The sequence below is a fragment of the Hemibagrus wyckioides genome, linkage group LG23 (genome assembly GCF_019097595.1).
Source record: "Hemibagrus wyckioides isolate EC202008001 linkage group LG23, SWU_Hwy_1.0, whole genome shotgun sequence".
NCBI classification, from domain to species: Eukaryota; Metazoa; Chordata; class Actinopteri; order Siluriformes; family Bagridae; genus Hemibagrus; species Hemibagrus wyckioides.
Window position 1 is genome coordinate 15,113,876 of NC_080732.1, and position 20,978 is coordinate 15,134,853.

The window sequence follows — 20,978 nt, forward strand, 5'->3', positions numbered from 1 at the left end:
AAAAAAGCCATTTAAAAGTGGGAATATGTATACATTAAAATGAGTATAAAGTAAAATAAGTAAAAAATTAGAAAATGTATATTTTTGCTTAGCTAATTGTTGAATGTTTAAGAGTAATGGATTGCAGATTATTTTTTTCCCTTCAGTTTACAGCAAAAAGTACAGGAATTTGCCTTGTTGTTCCAATACTTTTGGACACGACAGCAGGTTATCTATTACCTTGAAACGTACTGCTTTACAGGATAAGGATTTATTTGGAAGTTTTGAATTCTCTTGCTTGTATTGTGGTGTTTGGAAGACAAGAAACGTTTTTATAACCACAGACCTTTGGACTAGTGCAAGAAGATACGAGGGAATGATGTTTTTCTACACATCGTAATTTAGCAATAAACCGACTGTGTTCTGTGTTCTGTGTTCGGATACTTTTTTTTGCAGATTTTGAAGAAATTAAAATAAGAAATGATACATTTATAATTTAAAAAGTGCACATTTGGTATAATGCAATTGTTACATTTATCATCATTTTAAGCAGTGGGATGTTATCTGTGTTCCTCATCCCAGGGGGAATGTGATGTCCGTTCCCTTTAATTCTTCAGAAATAGCTGTGTTGAACTTCGACTCCAACTCTGGGCTGAAATAATTCTTCCAATCTCCAACAATTCCTTAGAAAGAATAAAACAGAAATCAGAAATTAGACCTTCCAGCACCTAGAAACTACTTCAGAAGCCCCATTTTGGGATGTGAACAAAGCATTATATACAAGTCTATAAGTCTTTCTGAGTTTATCTCTACCTTTTCTGAGAAATGCAGACTTCTTGCTGTCCATTACATCCTTTGGCACCAGCGAATAGTTGGACATTTTGTTTTGCTTCATGGTTTTGAACGTACAGTGTTCAGTCACATGGTTCAGAGCGTCTTTGCTCATGCTCTTACCAAGGAAGTGTAACATGCGTCCGAGAACCCCATGTAGATCCTGACAAAGTCAAAGAATTATAGATCACCATAGCTGTAACAGATTAGCATGTAAGTGATAATAAAACATGCTTTTATAGGAAAGTTACAACAATATGTAATGTGAAGCTGATAAAAAACAAAATGCAGCCAAGAAATTGTTCAAGCAAAACAACACACTGATGGAGCATGTAAGTAAACATCGGTCAACTTAACCTTTAATTCAATAGGATCACCTGGATGGAAACACATTACCTGAATCATCTCCTCATACGTGACGTAAAGAATTCTGTCACCCAAATCCGTGTTTCTCCAGCTCTTCACGTGATCAGTCCACTTTCCGAATATCACTGAGCAAAGACATTCACACCATTGTGTTCTACAGATAAGATTGTCTCCATGATAGTGCTGTGTTCAGTACAGATCAGATTGTTTCACTCACCATTTCCGGCTAGAAATTGGTCCGCAAATTCCTCAAAGGCTCCTGGGTCATGTAGAAAACTGGCCATTTGGTGGAAATGAAAAGTGGAAACCAGGACATCTTTTGGGTTTCGAGACACATAAATGACCTAGAGTAAAGTAAAGTAAAAACACAAGAGATTAAGGAATATAGAGTCTACACACCTCTGTTAAAATTGCAGTGTTAAAAATAATAAATAAATAATAACATATATAAAAACCAAGCTAAATCTTGGACCACATTTAATGTGAAATGGATGCCAGAAATGGGTCCAAAACTAACAATTACCTGGCTGCACAAGTGTGCAAACCCTTTTATTATGGTCTAGGGAACTGTGCTCATGCTCAAAAGTCATCATCATACACCATAAATCAATGTTGTGATTTGGATTAACCCCAAATAACGATCATTTGTATCTGTATGATTTTCTTCACGTTTCATGAATAGCTTCAAATTTCAAGCGTCTATCTATTTTTGGTACAGGCCTCTGATGGGTAGCTGAAGATGAAGACCTTCCAGCATGATATCAGCACAAAGCACAAATCCAACAGTCAACTAAGGAACCGCTTGCAAAGAAGCTTCAAATGAAGATTCCAAGAATCAGTGTCAGTGGAATGACTTGGACTAGGCTGAGCACATGAGATTCACTCACAATTAGATTTTTTTCCAAGAAAGATTGAAATAAAATCTAAGCTGCTGATGAAGAATGGTTACTGTGCGACGTCCCAAACAGATCCTAAGAACTATATATTGAAAATTATTGGGATATTTTTCCTGATAATCCAGATTGCATCAAAAAACAGCTATGCCAGAGCATTCACTCAGTCATTTTTTTTTTACCTTAGCCTTAGATGAGAAGAAAGAAGAAGGCATCAGATGATAAGGCATATGGGAAGCGAAGGCCCGTGGAGCACTCAGCTTCTTTGCAGCTTCAGCAGCACGTGACTCCTCAAGCCATGGCACTCTGTCCCAGTTTGGGATGGTCAGTACTGGAGTCAAATCCCCTCCATTCAGGAGCAGGGGAAGAATTTCCTGCATCCATGTTGTACCTGAAAAAAGACGGAGTAGTTCTGTTCAAGCACATCTTAGTTGCAACTAGAAGAAATATGAGGGAGAAAAAGGTCAAAATATATACATAATGTATACATATATATATATATATATATATATATATATTATCTGGGGAACACATGGCACCAGGATGCATATATATATATATATATATATATATATATATATCGGCCCATTAGCTCCAGTGAGAGGAACTCTTAATTCTTCAGCATACCAAGATATTTTGGACAATTTCATGCTCCCAACTTAGTGGGAAAACTTTGGGGATGGCCCCTTCCTGTTCCAACATGACTGCACACCAGTGCATAAAGCAAGGTCCAAGGTCATCCAAGACATGGATGAGGAGACTGTGAGCCAGGCCTTCTCATCCAACATCAGTGCCTGTGCTCACAAATGCACTTCTAGAGGAATTGTCAAGAATTCCTATAAACACATTCCTAAACCTTGTGGAAAGCCTTCCCAGAAGAGTTAAAGAAGTTATAACTGAAATGGACGGGCCAACTCCATATTAAATTAATGTGCATGTAAAGGCAGACGTCCTAGTTTTTGGCCTGGCTCACAGTCTCCGCTCTAATTCATCCCAAAGGTGTTCTATCAGGTTGAGGACTCTGTGAAGTTCCTCCAAACCAGCTTTTGAGCAATGGCCTATTGGTTAAATAAATATTGTAAACACATAAATTATTATATTATATAATAAATTAATATTATTATTATAATAAAGAAAGAAAGAAAGAAAGAAAGAAAGAAAGAAAGAAAGTGGAAGAGGTACCAGTACTAGAGAACCTACCAGATTTGGGATAAGTAACTGCAATCACATCATCATCCTGCACTTGAAACGACTCAAAATATTTCAGACTCTTGTCGGTGTGTGAAATTTTTGGGAGTAAAAGTCCGTGATAAAGCGAATACAAGTCGTTGTTGTCCATTGTGACCGGCAGTATTGGTCAAACCCGTGGAAGGATCAGTCACTGGTCTTATACACAGTTTGCCTGTTCTGTAGTCCAACCTTCCAGTGAGGCGTTACGAGGTCACGTGACTCCATCACTGCATTAGTAACTTGAAAAGACCTGCTTTTCAGCCCTGTGATCAGATAAACAGACATTCTAATTGATCCTTGTAAGCGTTTGTGCAATAAGTAGGTCACTTTACCTGTGTGAGGAACTTATAATGCTTGGAATAATTGTTCATAATAAATCCCTAAAAGTCATTTCAAAAGTCGGCTGTATTTTATTGCTCAGTGTATTAAAAATTCAAGTCTTTACTTGCTTCTTCTTTTCCTGGTGCAAGATGAAGGAATGCAGCATGTCTCTTTATACTGAAAACACACACACACAACCTCTTTTTCGTACAGAGTGTACTTGAATTTTTACCCTAGGCAGATGAGGGTTGAAGTGAATTCTTCAATTCACGAGATGAAGGAATGCATGCCTTCTAATGATGTTACCCAATGGAAGCATGTATACTGAGAAAAGCAGAGGTCCTAAAACTGACCCTTGTGGGACTGGCACTACACTGGACAGTTCTCCATTTAAATCTACAAAGTGGTATGGATCAGACAGGTAGGATCTAAACCATTTTAATGCCTGTCCCTGCATGCCTATGTGATTTTGTAAGCGATCTATGAGAATATTATGATCTATAGTGTCGAATGCAGCACTAAGATCAAGCAGGACTAAAATTGAGATGCAGCCTTGGTCCGAAGCTAAAAGCAAGTCATTAGTGATTTTAACTAGTGCAGTTTCTGTACTATGATGGGGCCTAAAACCTGACTGAAATTCTTCAAGGATATTGTTTTCCTGTAGGAAGGAGCATAATTGAGCTGACACCACCTTTTCTAATATTTTAGATATAAACGGAAGGTTTGAAATCGGTCTGTAATTTGATATTTCATCAGGGTCCAGTTTCGGTTTCTTAAGAAGAGGCTTAATAACTGCTAACTTAAGAGATTTTGGGACATGACCTAGAAATAACGAAGAGTTAATAATATTAAGAAGAGGCTCTCCAGCTGCATGTATCACTTCTTTCAGCGATCTAGTTGGAATTGGATCTAACAAACACATTGTTGGTTTAGCCGTGGTGATAAGTTTAACTAGCTCTTCCTGCCCTCTACTGGTAAAGCATTGTAGCTTTAAGTGTGGAGCTATAGGGTGGTCTGGATCACCGGATGCCGTCAATGGTTGAACATCCAATATTTTGTTCCTGATACTATCAATTTTTTTAGTGATGAAATTCATAAAGTCCTCACTACTAAACTGTGCTGAAATACTCTCTCCAGAAATATGATGCTTTGTTAGTTTAGCTACTGTACTAAATAAGAATCTGGGATTGTTCTGGTTTATTTCAATCAGCATGTCTCTTTATACTGAAAACACACACACACAACCTCTTTTTCGTAAAGAGTGTACTTGAATTTTTTCCCTAGGCAGATGAGGGTTGAAGTGAATTCTTCAATTTACAAGACGAAGGAATGCAGCATATCTCTTTATACTGAAAACACACACACACACATACACAACCTCTTTTTCGTACAGAGTGTACTTGAATTTTTACCCTAGGCAGATGAGGATTGAAGTGAATTCTTCAATTTACAAGACGAAGGAATGCAGCATGTCTCTTTATACTGAAAACACACACACACACACACAACCTCTTTTTCGTACAGAATGTACATGAATTTGTTCCCTTGGCAGATGAGGGTTGAAGTGAATTCTTGTCTAACTGGTAGTATAATAACTGTGGGACAACAGTGAAGCTTTTTCATCCATTTACCTTACTATCTTCTTGTATTTTGTACATTTACTATTTATAATAGGCAATAAGACAGGCACTGACCACACTGAAACAATGAAGTCCAGATATCACAACTATACTGTCTCTTATAAATACAGTAGTCTCTGTGCTGCAGTAGAATAGTGTATGTCTGCTAGAAGTAATGCAGTGCCTCTGAATACTGCCTGTCTTTAACTTGAAATATAATTAGATTTCCCTGAATCACAAATTGCTATGCAAATAATACCTGTTTCTTAAAAAAAATCATTTTCATAATCATTTTGGGGAACAAATGATGCATACGTATTTGCACGTTTGTAATCACACTATCCGGTGTGGATGGGTTCCCGTTTGAGTTTGGTTCCTCTAAAGGGTTCTCCCTAATATCATCCCAGGTAGTTTTCCTCTGGCTTGCTGATTAGGGATGCACTAATTTTAAAAATAGGATATACCTTCCTCAATACTTCATGCTCTCTGTGCTCGACTACATGATGCTCCTTTCAGTGATACAGAGTCAGCTTTTTATGTACAAAATATGAACTGGCATCTGATCGGCTGATGCATTTCTTGACCACAAGAAATTCTTTGCCTTGCAGTACCACCAGAGGAAACACAAAGAACCAATCCAAGATCAGATATTTTAAATTCATTATAAAGACAAATAAAAAATACAACAGATATCACTGACGTCATCTCAAGACATAAGAAAAGCCTCAGTTGCCGTGAACCAGTGTGATGAAAAGTAAGAGGGAGCACATGGAGATGGCGCCCGTTCACACCAACACTCGCTTTCACCGACAGAGCCGTCCAAATGGCCAAAGAACGAACAATTGTGTAGAGTACCATGTGTTTCAGATAATTCTCTCACACATACTGTATCTGTTGAATGATTTTATCACTCACACTTATTCAAATGTAGTTTCCAGCTCCTTCGTTATATTTTGTTACTGTTGTAAAAGCAAAGTGCGATACCATAAGCAGCACAAGGGAGCAGCGGGCTATGAGGTTTGACTCCAACTGCATATACAAAGTGCCCTTAAAAGCCTAGATTTTTCTCCAGAGGAATCTGTTCTGTTCCTCTGTTCTCAGAGAGCCTAGCACTGCCAGGAGCAAGAGAGTGTTGAATAAAGATTCATACACTCCAGAGCACGTGAAGACAAAAGCAAGCATTGAAAAGTTTCTTGATTGTACAAATTCCCGTGTTTCACAATGAAAATGATCTCCACCGCATACTAGATGGTGAATATAAATACCTCCACTGCCCTGAGGGTGAGCGTAAGAGTTGAAAAACACAGCACACTGGCAGTTCCCTAGCTAAGAATATAGATTTATTTACATATTATTTATTTATTATTATTTATTATTTACATTTATTTATATTACAGTTATAGTTGAGTTTTGAGTAGACATATGTTACTCGTGGTGAATGAAAGAGGTTGTGTTCTACTAGGAAATAAAAAGAGAATAAGTTTATTCATTGAACACCTCTCATATCTGAATGGCTATAGATAGATAGGGGTAATAATAATAATAATAATAATAATAATAATAATAATAATAATACATTTTATTTATATAGCAAATTTCATACAGTTACAATAACAAAAGGAAGAAGACGAAAAAGGCAAGCATAAATCATTAAAATAAGCAAGTCATAATAATTAATTAAATGATATAAGTGTAATTAAACTTAATTAAACAATAGTATAGTATAGTGCAATAATTAAAGTAATATAACAGTTATGTAAGCAGTACTCATGTAAAAATTGAAGTAAATATAAGGGGGGGAAAAATATAAAAAAGCCATTTAAAAGTGGGAATATGTATACATTAAAATGAGTATAAAGTAAAATAAGTAAAAAATTAGAAAATGTATATTTTTGCTTAGCTAATTGTTGAATGTTTAAGAGTAATGGATTGCAGATTATTTTTTTCCCTTCAGTTTACAGCAAAAAGTACAGGAATTTGCCTTGTTGTTCCAATACTTTTGGACACGACAGCAGGTTATCTATTACCTTGAAACGTACTGCTTTACAGGATAAGGATTTATTTGGAAGTTTTGAATTCTCTTGCTTGTATTGTGGTGTTTGGAAGACAAGAAACGTTTTTATAACCACAGACCTTTGGACTAGTGCAAGAAGATACGAGGGAATGATGTTTTTCTACACATCGTAATTTAGCAATAAACCGACTGTGTTCTGTGTTCTGTGTTCGGATACTTTTTTTTGCAGATTTTGAAGAAATTAAAATAAGAAATCATACATTTATAATTTAAAAAGTGCACATTTGGTATAATGCAATTGTTACATTTATCATCATTTTAAGCAGTGGGATGTTATCTGTGTTCCTCATCCCAGGGGGAATGTGATGTCCGTTCCCTTTAATTCTTCAGAAATAGCTGTGTTGAACTTCGACTCCAACTCTGGGCTGAAGTAATTCTTCCAATCTCCAACAATTCCTTAGAAAGAATAAAACAGAAATCAGAAATTAGACCTTCCAGCACCTAGAAACTACTTCAGAAGCCCCATTTTGGGATGTGAACAAAGCATTATATACAAGTCTATAAGTCTTTCTGAGTTTATCTCTACCTTTTCTGAGAAATGCAGACTTCTTGCTGTCCATTACATCCTTTGGCACCAGCGAATAGTTGGACATTTTGTTTTGCTTCATGGTTTTGAACGTACAGTGTTCAGTCACATGGTTCAGAGCGTCTTTGCTCATGCTCTTACCAAGGAAGAGTAACATGCGTCCGAGAACCCCATGTAGATCCTGACAAAGTCAAAGAATAATAGATCACCATAGCTGTAACAGATTAGCATGTAAGTGATAATAAAACATGCTTTTATAGGAAAGTTACAACAATGTAATGTGAAGCTGATAAAAAACAAAATGCAGCCAAGAAATTGTTCAAGCAAAACAACACACTGATGGAGCATGTAAGTAAACATCGGTCAACTTAACCTTTAATTCAATAGGATCACCTGGATGGAAACACATTACCTGAATCATCTCCTCATACGTGACGTAAAGAATTCTGTCACCCAAATCCGTGTTTCTCCAGCTCTTCACGTGATCAGTCCACTTTCCGAATATCACTGAGCAAAGACATTCACACCATTGTGTTCTACAGATAAGATTGTCTCCATGATAGTGCTGTGTTCAGTACAGATCAGATTGTTTCACTCACCATTTCCGGCTAGAAATTGGTCCGCAAATTCCTCAAAGGCTCCTGGGTCATGTAGAAAACTGGCCATTTGGTGGAAATGAAAAGTGGAAACCAGGACATCTTTTGGGTTTCGAGACACATAAATGACCTAGAGTAAAGTAAAGTAAAAACACAAGAGATTAAGGAATATAGAGTCTACACACCTCTGTTAAAATTGCAGTGTTAAAAATAATAAATAAATAATAACATATATAAAAACCAAGCTAAATCTTGGACCACATTTAATGTGAAATGGATGCCAGAAATGGGTCCAAAACTAACAATTACCTGGCTGCACAAGTGTGCAAACCCTTTTATTATGGTCTAGGGAACTGTGCTCATGCTCAAAAGTCATCATCATACACCATAAATCAATGTTGTGATTTGGATTAACCCCAAATAACGATCATTTGTATCTGTATGATTTTCTTCACGTTTCATGAATAGCTTCAAATTTCAAGCGTCTATCTATTTTTGGTACAGGCCTCTGATGGGTAGCTGAAGATGAAGACCTTCCAGCATGATATCAGCACAAAGCACAAATCCAACAGTCAACTAAGGAACCGCTTGCAAAGAAGCTTCAAATGAAGATTCCAAGAATCAGTGTCAGTGGAATGACTTGGACTAGGCTGAGCACATGAGATTCACTCACAATTAGATTTTTTTCCAAGAAAGATTGAAATAAAATCTAAGCTGCTGATGAAGAATGGTTACTGTGCGACGTCCAAAACAGATCCTAAGAACTATATATTGAAAATTATTGGGATATTTTTCCTGATAATCCAGATTGCATCAAAAAACAGCTATGCCAGAGCATTCACTCAGTCATTTTTTTTTTTACCTTAGCCTTAGATGAGAAGAAAGAAGAAGGCATCAGATGATAAGGCATATGGGAAGCGAAGGCCCGTGGAGCACTCAGCTTCTTTGCAGCTTCAGCAGCACGTGACTCCTCAAGCCATGGCACTCTGTCCCAGTTTGGGATGGTCAGTACTGGAGTCAAATCCCCTCCATTCAGGAGCAGGGGAAGAATTTCCTGCATCCATGTTGTACCTGAAAAAAGACGGAGTAGTTCTGTTCAAGCACATCTTAGTTGCAACTAGAAGAAATATGAGGGAGAAAAAGGTCAAAATATATACATACTGTATACATATATATATATATATATATATATATATATATATATATATATCTGGGGAACACATGGCACCAGGATGCATATATATATATATATATATATATATCGGCCCATTAGCTCCAGTGAGAGGAACTCTTAATTCTTCAGCATACCAAGATATTTTGGACAATTTCATGCTCCCAACTTAGTGGGAAAACTTTGGGGATGGCCCCTTCCTGTTCCAACATGACTGCACACCAGTGCATAAAGCAAGGTCCAAGGTCATCCAAGACATGGATGAGGAGACTGTGAGCCAGGCCTTCTCATCCAACATCAGTGCCTGTGCTCACAAATGCACTTCTAGAGGAATTGTCAAGAATTCCTATAAACACATTCCTAAACCTTGTGGAAAGCCTTCCCAGAAGAGTTAAAGAAGTTATAACTGAAATGGACGGGCCAACTCCATATTAAATTAATGTGCATGTAAAGGCAGACGTCCTAGTTTTTGGCCTGGCTCACAGTCTCCGCTCTAATTCATCCCAAAGGTGTTCTATCAGGTTGAGGACTCTGTGAAGTTCCTCCAAACCAGCTTTTGAGCAATGGCCTATTGGTTAAATAAATATTGTAAACACATAAATTATTATATTATATAATAAATTAATATTATTATTATAATAAATAAATAAAGAAAGAAATAAAGAAATAAAGAAAGAAAGAAAGTGGAAGAGGTACCAGTACTAGGAGAACCTACCAGATTTGGGATAAGTAACTGCAATCACATCATCATCCTGCACTTGAAACGACTCAAAATATTTCAGACTCTTGTCGGTGTGTGAAATTTTTGGGAGTAAAAGTCCGTGATAAAGCGAATACAAGTCGTTGTTGTCCATTGTGACCGGCAGTATTGGTCAAACCCGTGGAAGGATCAGTCACTGGTCTTATACACAGTTTGCCTGTTCTGTAGTCCAACCTTCCAGTGAGGCGTTACGAGGTCACGTGACTCCATCACTGCATTAGTAACTTGAAAAGACCTGCTTTTCAGCCCTGTGATCAGATAAACAGACATTCTAATTGATCCTTGTAAGCGTTTGTGCAATAAGTAGGTCACTTTACCTGTGTGAGGAACTTATAATGCTTGGAATAATTGTTCATAATAAATCCCTAAAAGTCATTTCAAAAGTCGGCTGTATTTTATTGCTCAGTGTATTAAAAATTCAAGTCTTTACTTGCTTCTTCTTTTCCTGGTGCAAGATGAAGGAATGCAGCATGTCTCTTTATACTGAAAACACACACACACAACCTCTTTTTCGTACAGAGTGTACTTGAATTTTTACCCTAGGCAGATGAGGGTTGAAGTGAATTCTTCAATTCAAGAGATGAAGGAATGCATGCCTTCTAATGATGTTACCCAATGGAAGCATGTATACTGAGAAAAGCAGAGGTCCTAAAACTGACCCTTGTGGGACCCCGTATTTCACTGGCACTACACTGGACAGTTCTCCATTTAAATCTACAAAGTGGTATGGATCAGACAGGTAGGATCTAAACCATTTTAATTCCTGTCCCTGCATGCCTATGTGATTTTGTAAGCGATCTATGAGAATATTATGATCTATAGTGTCGAATGCAGCACTAAGATCAAGCAGGACTAAAATTGAGATGCAGCCTTGGTCCGAAGCTAAAAGCAAGTCATTAGTGATTTTAACTAGTGCAGTTTCTGTACTATGATGGGGCCTAAAACCTGACTGAAATTCTTCAAGGATATTGTTTTCCTGTAGGAAGGAGCATAATTGGGCTGACACCACCTTTTCTAATATTTTAGATATAAACGGAAGGTTTGAAATCGGTCTGTAATTTGATATTTCATCAGGGTCCAGTTTCGGTTTCTTAAGAAGAGGCTTAATAACTGCTAACTTAAGAGATTTTGGGACATGACCTAGAAATAACGAAGAGTTAATAATATTAAGAAGAGGCTCTCCAGCTGCATGTATCACTTCTTTCAGCGATCTAGTTGGAATTGGATCTAACAAACACGTTGTTGGTTTAGCCGTGGTGATAAGTTTAACTAGCTCTTCCTGCCCTCTACTGGTAAAGCATTGTAGCTTTAAGTGTGGAGCTATAGGGTGGTCTGGATCACCGGATGCCGTCAATGGTTGAACATCCAATATTTTGTTCCTGATACTATCAATTTTTTTAGTGAAGAAATTCATAAAGTCCTCACTACTAAACTGTGCTGAAATACTCTCTCCAGAAATATGATGCTTTGTTAGTTTAGCTACTGTACTAAATAAGAATCTGGGATTGTTCTGGTTTATTTCAATCAGCATGTCTCTTTATACTGAAAACACACACACACAACCTCTTTTTCGTACAGAGTGTACTTGAATTTTTTCCCTAGGCAGATGAGGGTTGAAGTGAATTCTTCAATTTACAAGACGAAGGAATGCAGCATATCTCTTTATACTGAAAACACACACACACACATACACAACCTCTTTTTCGTACAGAGTGTACTTGAATTTTTACCCTAGGCAGATGAGGATTGAAGTGAATTCTTCAATTTACAAGACGAAGGAATGCAGCATGTCTCTTTATACTGAAAACACACACACACACACAACCTCTTTTTCGTACAGAATGTACATGAATTTGTTCCCTTGGCAGATGAGGGTTGAAGTGAATTCTTGTCTAACTGGTAGTATAATAACTGTGGGACAACAGTGAAGCTTTTTCATCCATTTACCTTACTATCTTCTTGTATTTTGTACATTTACTATTTATAATAGGCAGTAAGACAGGCACTGACCACACTGAAACAATGAAGTCCAGATATCACAACTATACTGTCTCTTATAAATACAGTAGTCTCTGTGCTGCAGTAGAATAGTGTATGTCTGCTAGAAGTAATGCAGTGCCTCTGAATACTGCCTGTCTTTAACTTGAAATATAATTAGATTTCCCTGAATCACAAATTGCTATGCAAATAATACCTGTTTCTTAAAAAAAATCATTTTCATAATCATTTTGGGGAACAAATGATGCATACGTATTTGCACGTTTGTAATCACACTATCCGGTGTGGATGGGTTCCCGTTTGAGTTTGGTTCCTCTAAAGGGTTCTCCCTAATATCATCCCAGGTAGTTTTCCTCTGGCTTGCTGATTAGGGATGCACTAATTTTAAAAATAGGATATACCTTCCTCAATACTTCATGCTCTCTGTGCTCGACTACATGATGCTCCTTTCAGTGATACAGAGTCAGCTTTTTATGTACAAAATATGAACTGGCATCTGATCGGCTGATGCATTTCTTGACCACAAGAAATTCTTTGCCTTGCAGTACCACCAGAGGAAACACAAAGAACCAATCCAAGATCAGATATTTTAAATTCATTATGAAGACAAATAAAAAATACAACAGATATCACTGACGTCATCTCAAGACATAAGAAAAGCCTCAGTTGCCGTGAACCAGTGTGATGAAAAGTAAGAGGGAGCACATGGAGATGGCGCCCGTTCACACCAACACTCGCTTTCACCGACAGAGCCGTCCAAATGGCCAAAGAACGAACAATTGTGTAGAGTACCATGTGTTTCAGATAATTCTCTCACACATACTGTATCTGTTGAATGATTTTATCACTCACACTTATTCAAATGTAGTTTCCAGCTCCTTCGTTATATTTTGTTACTGTTGTAAAAGCAAAGTGCGATACCATAAGCAGCACAAGGGAGCAGCGGGCTATGAGGTTTGACTCCAACTGCATATACAAAGTGCCCTTAAAAGCCTAGATTTTTCTCCAGAGGAATCTGTTCTGTTCCTCTGTTCTCAGAGAGCCTAGCACTGCCAGGAGCAAGAGAGTGTTGAATAAAGATTCATACACTCCAGAGCACGTGAAGACAAAAGCAAGCATTGAAAAGTTTCTTGATTGTACAAATTCCCGTGTTTCACAATGAAAATGATCTCCACCGCATACTAGATGGTGAATATAAATACCTCCACTGCCCTGAGGGTGAGCGTAAGAGTTGAAAAAACACAGCACACTGGCAGTTCCCTAGCTAAGAATATAGATTTATTTACATATTATTTATTTATTATTATTTATTATTTACATTTATTTATATTACAGTTATAGTTGAGTTTTGAGTAGACATATGTTACTCGTGGTGAATGAAAGAGGTTGTGTTCTACTAGGAAATAAAAAGAGAATAAGTTTATTCATTGAACACCTCTCATATCTGAATGGCTATAGATAGATAGGGGTAATAATAATAATAATAATAATAATAATAATAATAATAATAATAATAATAATAATAATAATACATTTTATTTATATAGCAAATTTCATACAGTTACAATAACAAAAGGAAGAAGACGAAAAAGGCAAGCATAAATCATTAAAATAAGCAAGTCATAATAATTAATTAAATGATATAAGTGTAATTAAACTTAATTAAACAATACTATAGTATAGTGCAATAATTAAAGTAATATAACAGTTATGTAAGCAGTACTCATGTAAAAATTGAAGTAAATATAAGGGGGGGGAAAATATAAAAAAGCCATTTAAAAGTGGGAATATGTATACATTAAAATGAGTATAAAGTAAAATAAGTAAAAAATTAGAAAATGTATATTTTTGCTTAGCTAATTGTTGAATGTTTAAGAGTAATGGATTGCAGATTATTTTTTTCCCTTCAGTTTACAGCAAAAAGTACAGGAATTTGCCTTGTTGTTCCAATACTTTTGGACACGACAGCAGGTTATCTATTACCTTGAAACGTACTGCTTTACAGGATAAGGATTTATTTGGAAGTTTTGAATTCTCTTGCTTGTATTGTGGTGTTTGGAAGACAAGAAACGTTTTTATAACCACAGACCTTTGGACTAGTGCAAGAAGATACGAGGGAATGATGTTTTTCTACACATCGTAATTTAGCAATAAACCGACTGTGTTCTGTGTTCTGTGTTCGGATACTTTTTTTTGCAGATTTTGAAGAAATTAAAATAAGAAATGATACATTTATAATTTAAAAAGTGCACATTTGGTATAATGCAATTGTTACATTTATCATCATTTTAAGCAGTGGGATGTTATCTGTGTTCCTCATCCCAGGGGGAATGTGATGTCCGTTCCCTTTAATTCTTCAGAAATAGCTGTGTTGAACTTCGACTCCAACTCTGGGCTGAAATAATTCTTCCAATCTCCAACAATTCCTTAGAAAGAATAAAACAGAAATCAGAAATTAGACCTTCCAGCACCTAGAAACTACTTCAGAAGCCCCATTTTGGGATGTGAACAAAGCATTATATACAAGTCTATAAGTCTTTCTGAGTTTATCTCTACCTTTTCTGAGAAATGCAGACTTCTTGCTGTCCATTACATCCTTTGGCACCAGCGAATAGTTGGACATTTTGTTTTGCTTCATGGTTTTGAACGTACAGTGTTCAGTCACATGGTTCAGAGCGTCTTTGCTCATGCTCTTACCAAGGAAGTGTAACATGCGTCCGAGAACCCCATGTAGATCCTGACAAAGTCAAAGAATTATAGATCACCATAGCTGTAACAGATTAGCATGTAAGTGATAATAAAACATGCTTTTATAGGAAAGTTACAACAATATGTAATGTGAAGCTGATAAAAAACAAAATGCAGCCAAGAAATTGTTCAAGCAAAACAACACACTGATGGAGCATGTAAGTAAACATCGGTCAACTTAACCTTTAATTCAATAGGATCACCTGGATGGAAACACATTACCTGAATCATCTCCTCATACGTGACGTAAAGAATTCTGTCACCCAAATCCGTGTTTCTCCAGCTCTTCACGTGATCAGTCCACTTTCCGAATATCACTGAGCAAAGACATTCACACCATTGTGTTCTACAGATAAGATTGTCTCCATGATAGTGCTGTGTTCAGTACAGATCAGATTGTTTCACTCACCATTTCCGGCTAGAAATTGGTCCGCAAATTCCTCAAAGGCTCCTGGGTCATGTAGAAAACTGGCCATTTGGTGGAAATGAAAAGTGGAAACCAGGACATCTTTTGGGTTTCGAGACACATAAATGACCTAGAGTAAAGTAAAGTAAAAACACAAGAGATTAAGGAATATAGAGTCTACACACCTCTGTTAAAATTGCAGTGTTAAAAATAATAAATAAATAATAACATATATAAAAACCAAGCTAAATCTTGGACCACATTTAATGTGAAATGGATGCCAGAAATGGGTCCAAAACTAACAATTACCTGGCTGCACAAGTGTGCAAACCCTTTTATTATGGTCTAGGGAACTGTGCTCATGCTCAAAAGTCATCATCATACACCATAAATCAATGTTGTGATTTGGATTAACCCCAAATAACGATCATTTGTATCTGTATGATTTTCTTCACGTTTCATGAATAGCTTCAAATTTCAAGCGTCTATCTATTTTTGGTACAGGCCTCTGATGGGTAGCTGAAGATGAAGACCTTCCAGCATGATATCAGCACAAAGCACAAATCCAACAGTCAACTAAGGAACCGCTTGCAAAGAAGCTTCAAATGAAGATTCCAAGAATCAGTGTCAGTGGAATGACTTGGACTAGGCTGAGCACATGAGATTCACTCACAATTAGATTTTTTTCCAAGAAAGATTGAAATAAAATCTAAGCTGCTGATGAAGAATGGTTACTGTGCGACGTCCCAAACAGATCCTAAGAACTATATATTGAAAATTATTGGGATATTTTTCCTGATAATCCAGATTGCATCAAAAAACAGCTATGCCAGAGCATTCACTCAGTCATTTTTTTTTTACCTTAGCCTTAGATGAGAAGAAAGAAGAAGGCATCAGATGATAAGGCATATGGGAAGCGAAGGCCCGTGGAGCACTCAGCTTCTTTGCAGCTTCAGCAGCACGTGACTCCTCAAGCCATGGCACTCTGTCCCAGTTTGGGATGGTCAGTACTGGAGTCAAATCCCCTCCATTCAGGAGCAGGGGAAGAATTTCCTGCATCCATGTTGTACCTGAAAAAAGACGGAGTAGTTCTGTTCAAGCACATCTTAGTTGCAACTAGAAGAAATATGAGGGAGAAAAAGGTCAAAATATATACATAATGTATACATATATATATATATATATATATATATATATTATCTGGGGAACACATGGCACCAGGATGCATATATATATATATATATTTATCGGCCCATTAGCTCCAGTGAGAGGAACTCTTAATTCTTCAGCATACCAAGATATTTTGGACAATTTCATGCTCCCAACTTAGTGGGAAAACTTTGGGGATGGCCCCTTCCTGTTCCAACATGACTGCACACCAGTGCATAAAGCAAGGTCCAAGGTCATCCAAGACATGGATGAGGAGACTGTGAGCCAGGCCTTCTCATCCAACATCAGTGCCTGTGCTCACAAATGCACTTCTAGAGGAATTGTCAAGAATTCCTATAAACACATTCCTAAACCTTGTGGAAAGCCTTCCCAGAAGAGTTAAAGAAGTTATAACTGAAATGGACGGGCCAACTCCATATTAAATTAATGTGCATGTAAAGGCAGACGTCCTAGTTTTTGGCCTGGCTCACAGTCTCCGCTCTAATTCATCCCAAAGGTGTTCTATCAGGTTGAGGACTCTGTGAAGTTCCTCCAAACCAGCTTTTGAGCAATGGCCTATTGGTTAAATAAATATTGTAAACACATAAATTATTATATTATATAATAAATTAATATTATTATTATAATAAAGAAAGAAAGAAAGAAAGAAAGAAAGAAAGAAAGAAAGTGGAAGAGGTACCAGTACTAGAGAACCTACCAGATTTGGGATAAGTAACTGCAATCACATCATCATCCTGCACTTGAAACGACTCAAAATATTTCAGACTCTTGTCGGTGTGTGAAATTTTTGGGAGTAAAAGTCCGTGATAAAGCGAATACAAGTCGTTGTTGTCCATTGTGACCGGCAGTATTGGTCAAACCCGTGGAAGGATCAGTCACTGGTCTTATACACAGTTTGCCTGTTCTGTAGTCCAACCTTCCAGTGAGGCGTTACGAGGTCACGTGACTCCATCACTGCATTAGTAACTTGAAAAGACCTGCTTTTCAGCCCTGTGATCAGATAAACAGACATTCTAATTGATCCTTGTAAGCGTTTGTGCAATAAGTAGGTCACTTTACCTGTGTGAGGAACTTATAATGCTTGGAATAATTGTTCATAATAAATCCCTAAAAGTCATTTCAAAAGTCGGCTGTATTTTATTGCTCAGTGTATTAAAAATTCAAGTCTTTACTTGCTTCTTCTTTTCCTGGTGCAAGATGAAGGAATGCAGCATGTCTCTTTATACTGAAAACACACACACACAACCTCTTTTTCGTACAGAGTGTACTTGAATTTTTACCCTAGGCAGATGAGGGTTGAAGTGAATTCTTCAATTCACGAGATGAAGGAATGCATGCCTTCTAATGATGTTACCCAATGGAAGCATGTATACTGAGAAAAGCAGAGGTCCTAAAACTGACCCTTGTGGGACTGGCACTACACTGGACAGTTCTCCATTTAAATCTACAAAGTGGTATGGATCAGACAGGTAGGATCTAAACCATTTTAATGCCTGTCCCTGCATGCCTATGTGATTTTGTAAGCGATCTATGAGAATATTATGATCTATAGTGTCGAATGCAGCACTAAGATCAAGCAGGACTAAAATTGAGATGCAGCCTTGGTCCGAAGCTAAAAGCAAGTCATTAGTGATTTTAACTAGTGCAGTTTCTGTACTATGATGGGGCCTAAAACCTGACTGAAATTCTTCAAGGATATTGTTTTCCTGTAGGAAGGAGCATAATTGAGCTGACACCACCTTTTCTAATATTTTAGATATAAACGGAAGGTTTGAAATCGGTCTGTAATTTGATATTTCATCAGGGTCCAGTTTCGGTTTCTTAAGAAGAGGCTTAATAACTGCTAACTTAAGAGATTTTGGGACATGACCTAGAAATAACGAAGAGTTAATAATATTAAGAAGAGGCTCTCCAGCTGCATGTATCACTTCTTTCAGCGATCTAGTTGGAATTGGATCTAACAAACACATTGTTGGTTTAGCCGTGGTGATAAGTTTAACTAGCTCTTCCTGCCCTCTACTGGTAAAGCATTGTAGCTTTAAGTGTGGAGCTATAGGGTGGTCTGGATCACCGGATGCCGTCAATGGTTGAACATCCAATATTTTGTTCCTGATACTATCAATTTTTTTAGTGATGAAATTCATAAAGTCCTCACTACTAAACTGTGCTGAAATACTCTCTCCAGAAATATGATGCTTTGTTAGTTTAGCTACTGTACTAAATAAGAATCTGGGATTGTTCTGGTTTATTTCAATCAGCATGTCTCTTTATACTGAAAACACACACACACAACCTCTTTTTCGTAAAGAGTGTACTTGAATTTTTTCCCTAGGCAGATGAGGGTTGAAGTGAATTCTTCAATTTACAAGACGAAGGAATGCAGCATATCTCTTTATACTGAAAACACACACACACACATACACAACCTCTTTTTCGTACAGAGTGTACTTGAATTTTTACCCTAGGCAGATGAGGATTGAAGTGAATTCTTCAATTTACAAGACGAAGGAATGCAGCATGTCTCTTTATACTGAAAACACACACACACACACACAACCTCTTTTTCGTACAGAATGTACATGAATTTGTTCCCTTGGCAGATGAGGGTTGAAGTGAATTCTTGTCTAACTGGTAGTATAATAACTGTGGGACAACAGTGAAGCTTTTTCATCCATTTACCTTACTATCTTCTTGTATTTTGTACATTTACTATTTATAATAGGCAATAAGACAGGCACTGACCACACTGAAACAATGAAGTCCAGATATCACAACTATACTGTCTCTTATAAATACAGTAGTCTCTGTGCTGCAGTAGAATAGTGTATGTCTGCTAGAAGTAATGCAGTGCCTCTGAATACTGCCTGTCTTTAACTTGAAATATAATTAGATTTCCCTGAATCACAAATTGCTATGCAAATAATACCTGTTTCTTAAAAAAAATCATTTTCATAATCATTTTGGGGAACAAATGATGCATACGTATTTGCACGTTTGTAATCACACTATCCGGTGTGGATGGGTTCCCGTTTGAGTTTGGTTCCTCTAAAGGGTTCTCCCTAATATCATCCCAGGTAGTTTTCCTCTGGCTTGCTGATTAGGGATGCACTAATTTTAAAAATAGGATATACCTTCCTCAATACTTCATGCTCTCTGTGCTCGACTACATGATGCTCCTTTCAGTGATACAGAGTCAGCTTTTTATGTACAAAATATGAACTGGCATCTGATCGGCTGATGCATTTCTTGACCACAAGAAATTCTTTGCCTTGCAGTACCACCAGAGGAAACACAAAGAACCAATCCAAGATCAGATATTTTAAATTCATTATAAAGACAAATAAAAAATACAACAGATATCACTGACGTCATCTCAAGACATAAGAAAAGCCTCAGTTGCCGTGAACCAGTGTGATGAAAAGTAAGAGGGAGCACATGGAGATGGCGCCCGTTCACACCAACACTCGCTTTCACCGACAGAGCCGTCCAAATGGCCAAAGAACGAACAATTGTGTAGAGTACCATGTGTTTCAGATAATTCTCTCACACATACTGTATCTGTTGAATGATTTTATCACTCACACTTATTCAAATGTAGTTTCCAGCTCCTTCGTTATATTTTGTTACTGTTGTAAAAGCAAAGTGCGATACCATAAGCAGCACAAGGGAGCAGCGGGCTATGAGGTTTGACTCCAACTGCATATACAAAGTGCCCTTAAAAGCCTAGATTTTTCTCCAGAGGAATCTGTTCTGTTCCTCTGTTCTCAGAGAGCCTAGCACTGCCAGGAGCAAGAGAGTGTTGAATAAAGATTCATACACTCCAGAGCACGTGAAGACAAAAGCAAGCATTGAAAAGTTTCTTGATTGTACAAATTCCCGTGTTTCACAATGAAAATGATCTCCACCGCATACTAGATGGTGAATATAAATACCTCCACTGCCCTGAGGGTGAGCGTAAGAGTTGAAAAACACAGCACACTGGCAGTTCCCTAGCTAAGAATATAGATTTATTTACATATTATTTATTTATTATTATTTATTATTTACATTTATTTATATTACAGTTATAGTTGAGTTTTGAGTAGACATATGTTACTCGTGGTGAATGAAAGAGGTTGTGTTCTACTAGGAAATAAAAAGAGAATAAGTTTATTCATTGAACACCTCTCATATCTGAATGGCTATAGATAGATAGGGGTAATAATAATAATAATAATAATAATAATAATAATAATACATTTTATTTATATAGCAAATTTCATACAGTTACAATAACAAAAGGAAGAAGAC

At 37.0% G+C, this 20,978-nt stretch overlaps 3 pseudogenes; all 3 read right to left on the reverse strand.

Annotated features, from left to right (window-relative positions):
- Positions 1-46: 46 nt before the first annotated feature.
- Positions 47-3,511, reverse strand: LOC131344229 (sulfotransferase 2B1-like; annotated as a pseudogene).
- A 3,582-nt stretch (positions 3,512-7,093) lies between these two features.
- LOC131344222 (sulfotransferase 2B1-like) lies at positions 7,094-10,555 on the reverse strand (annotated as a pseudogene).
- Positions 10,556-14,174: 3,619 nt separating this feature from the next.
- Positions 14,175-17,626, reverse strand: LOC131344228 (sulfotransferase 2B1-like; annotated as a pseudogene).
- Positions 17,627-20,978: the final 3,352 nt, after the last annotated feature.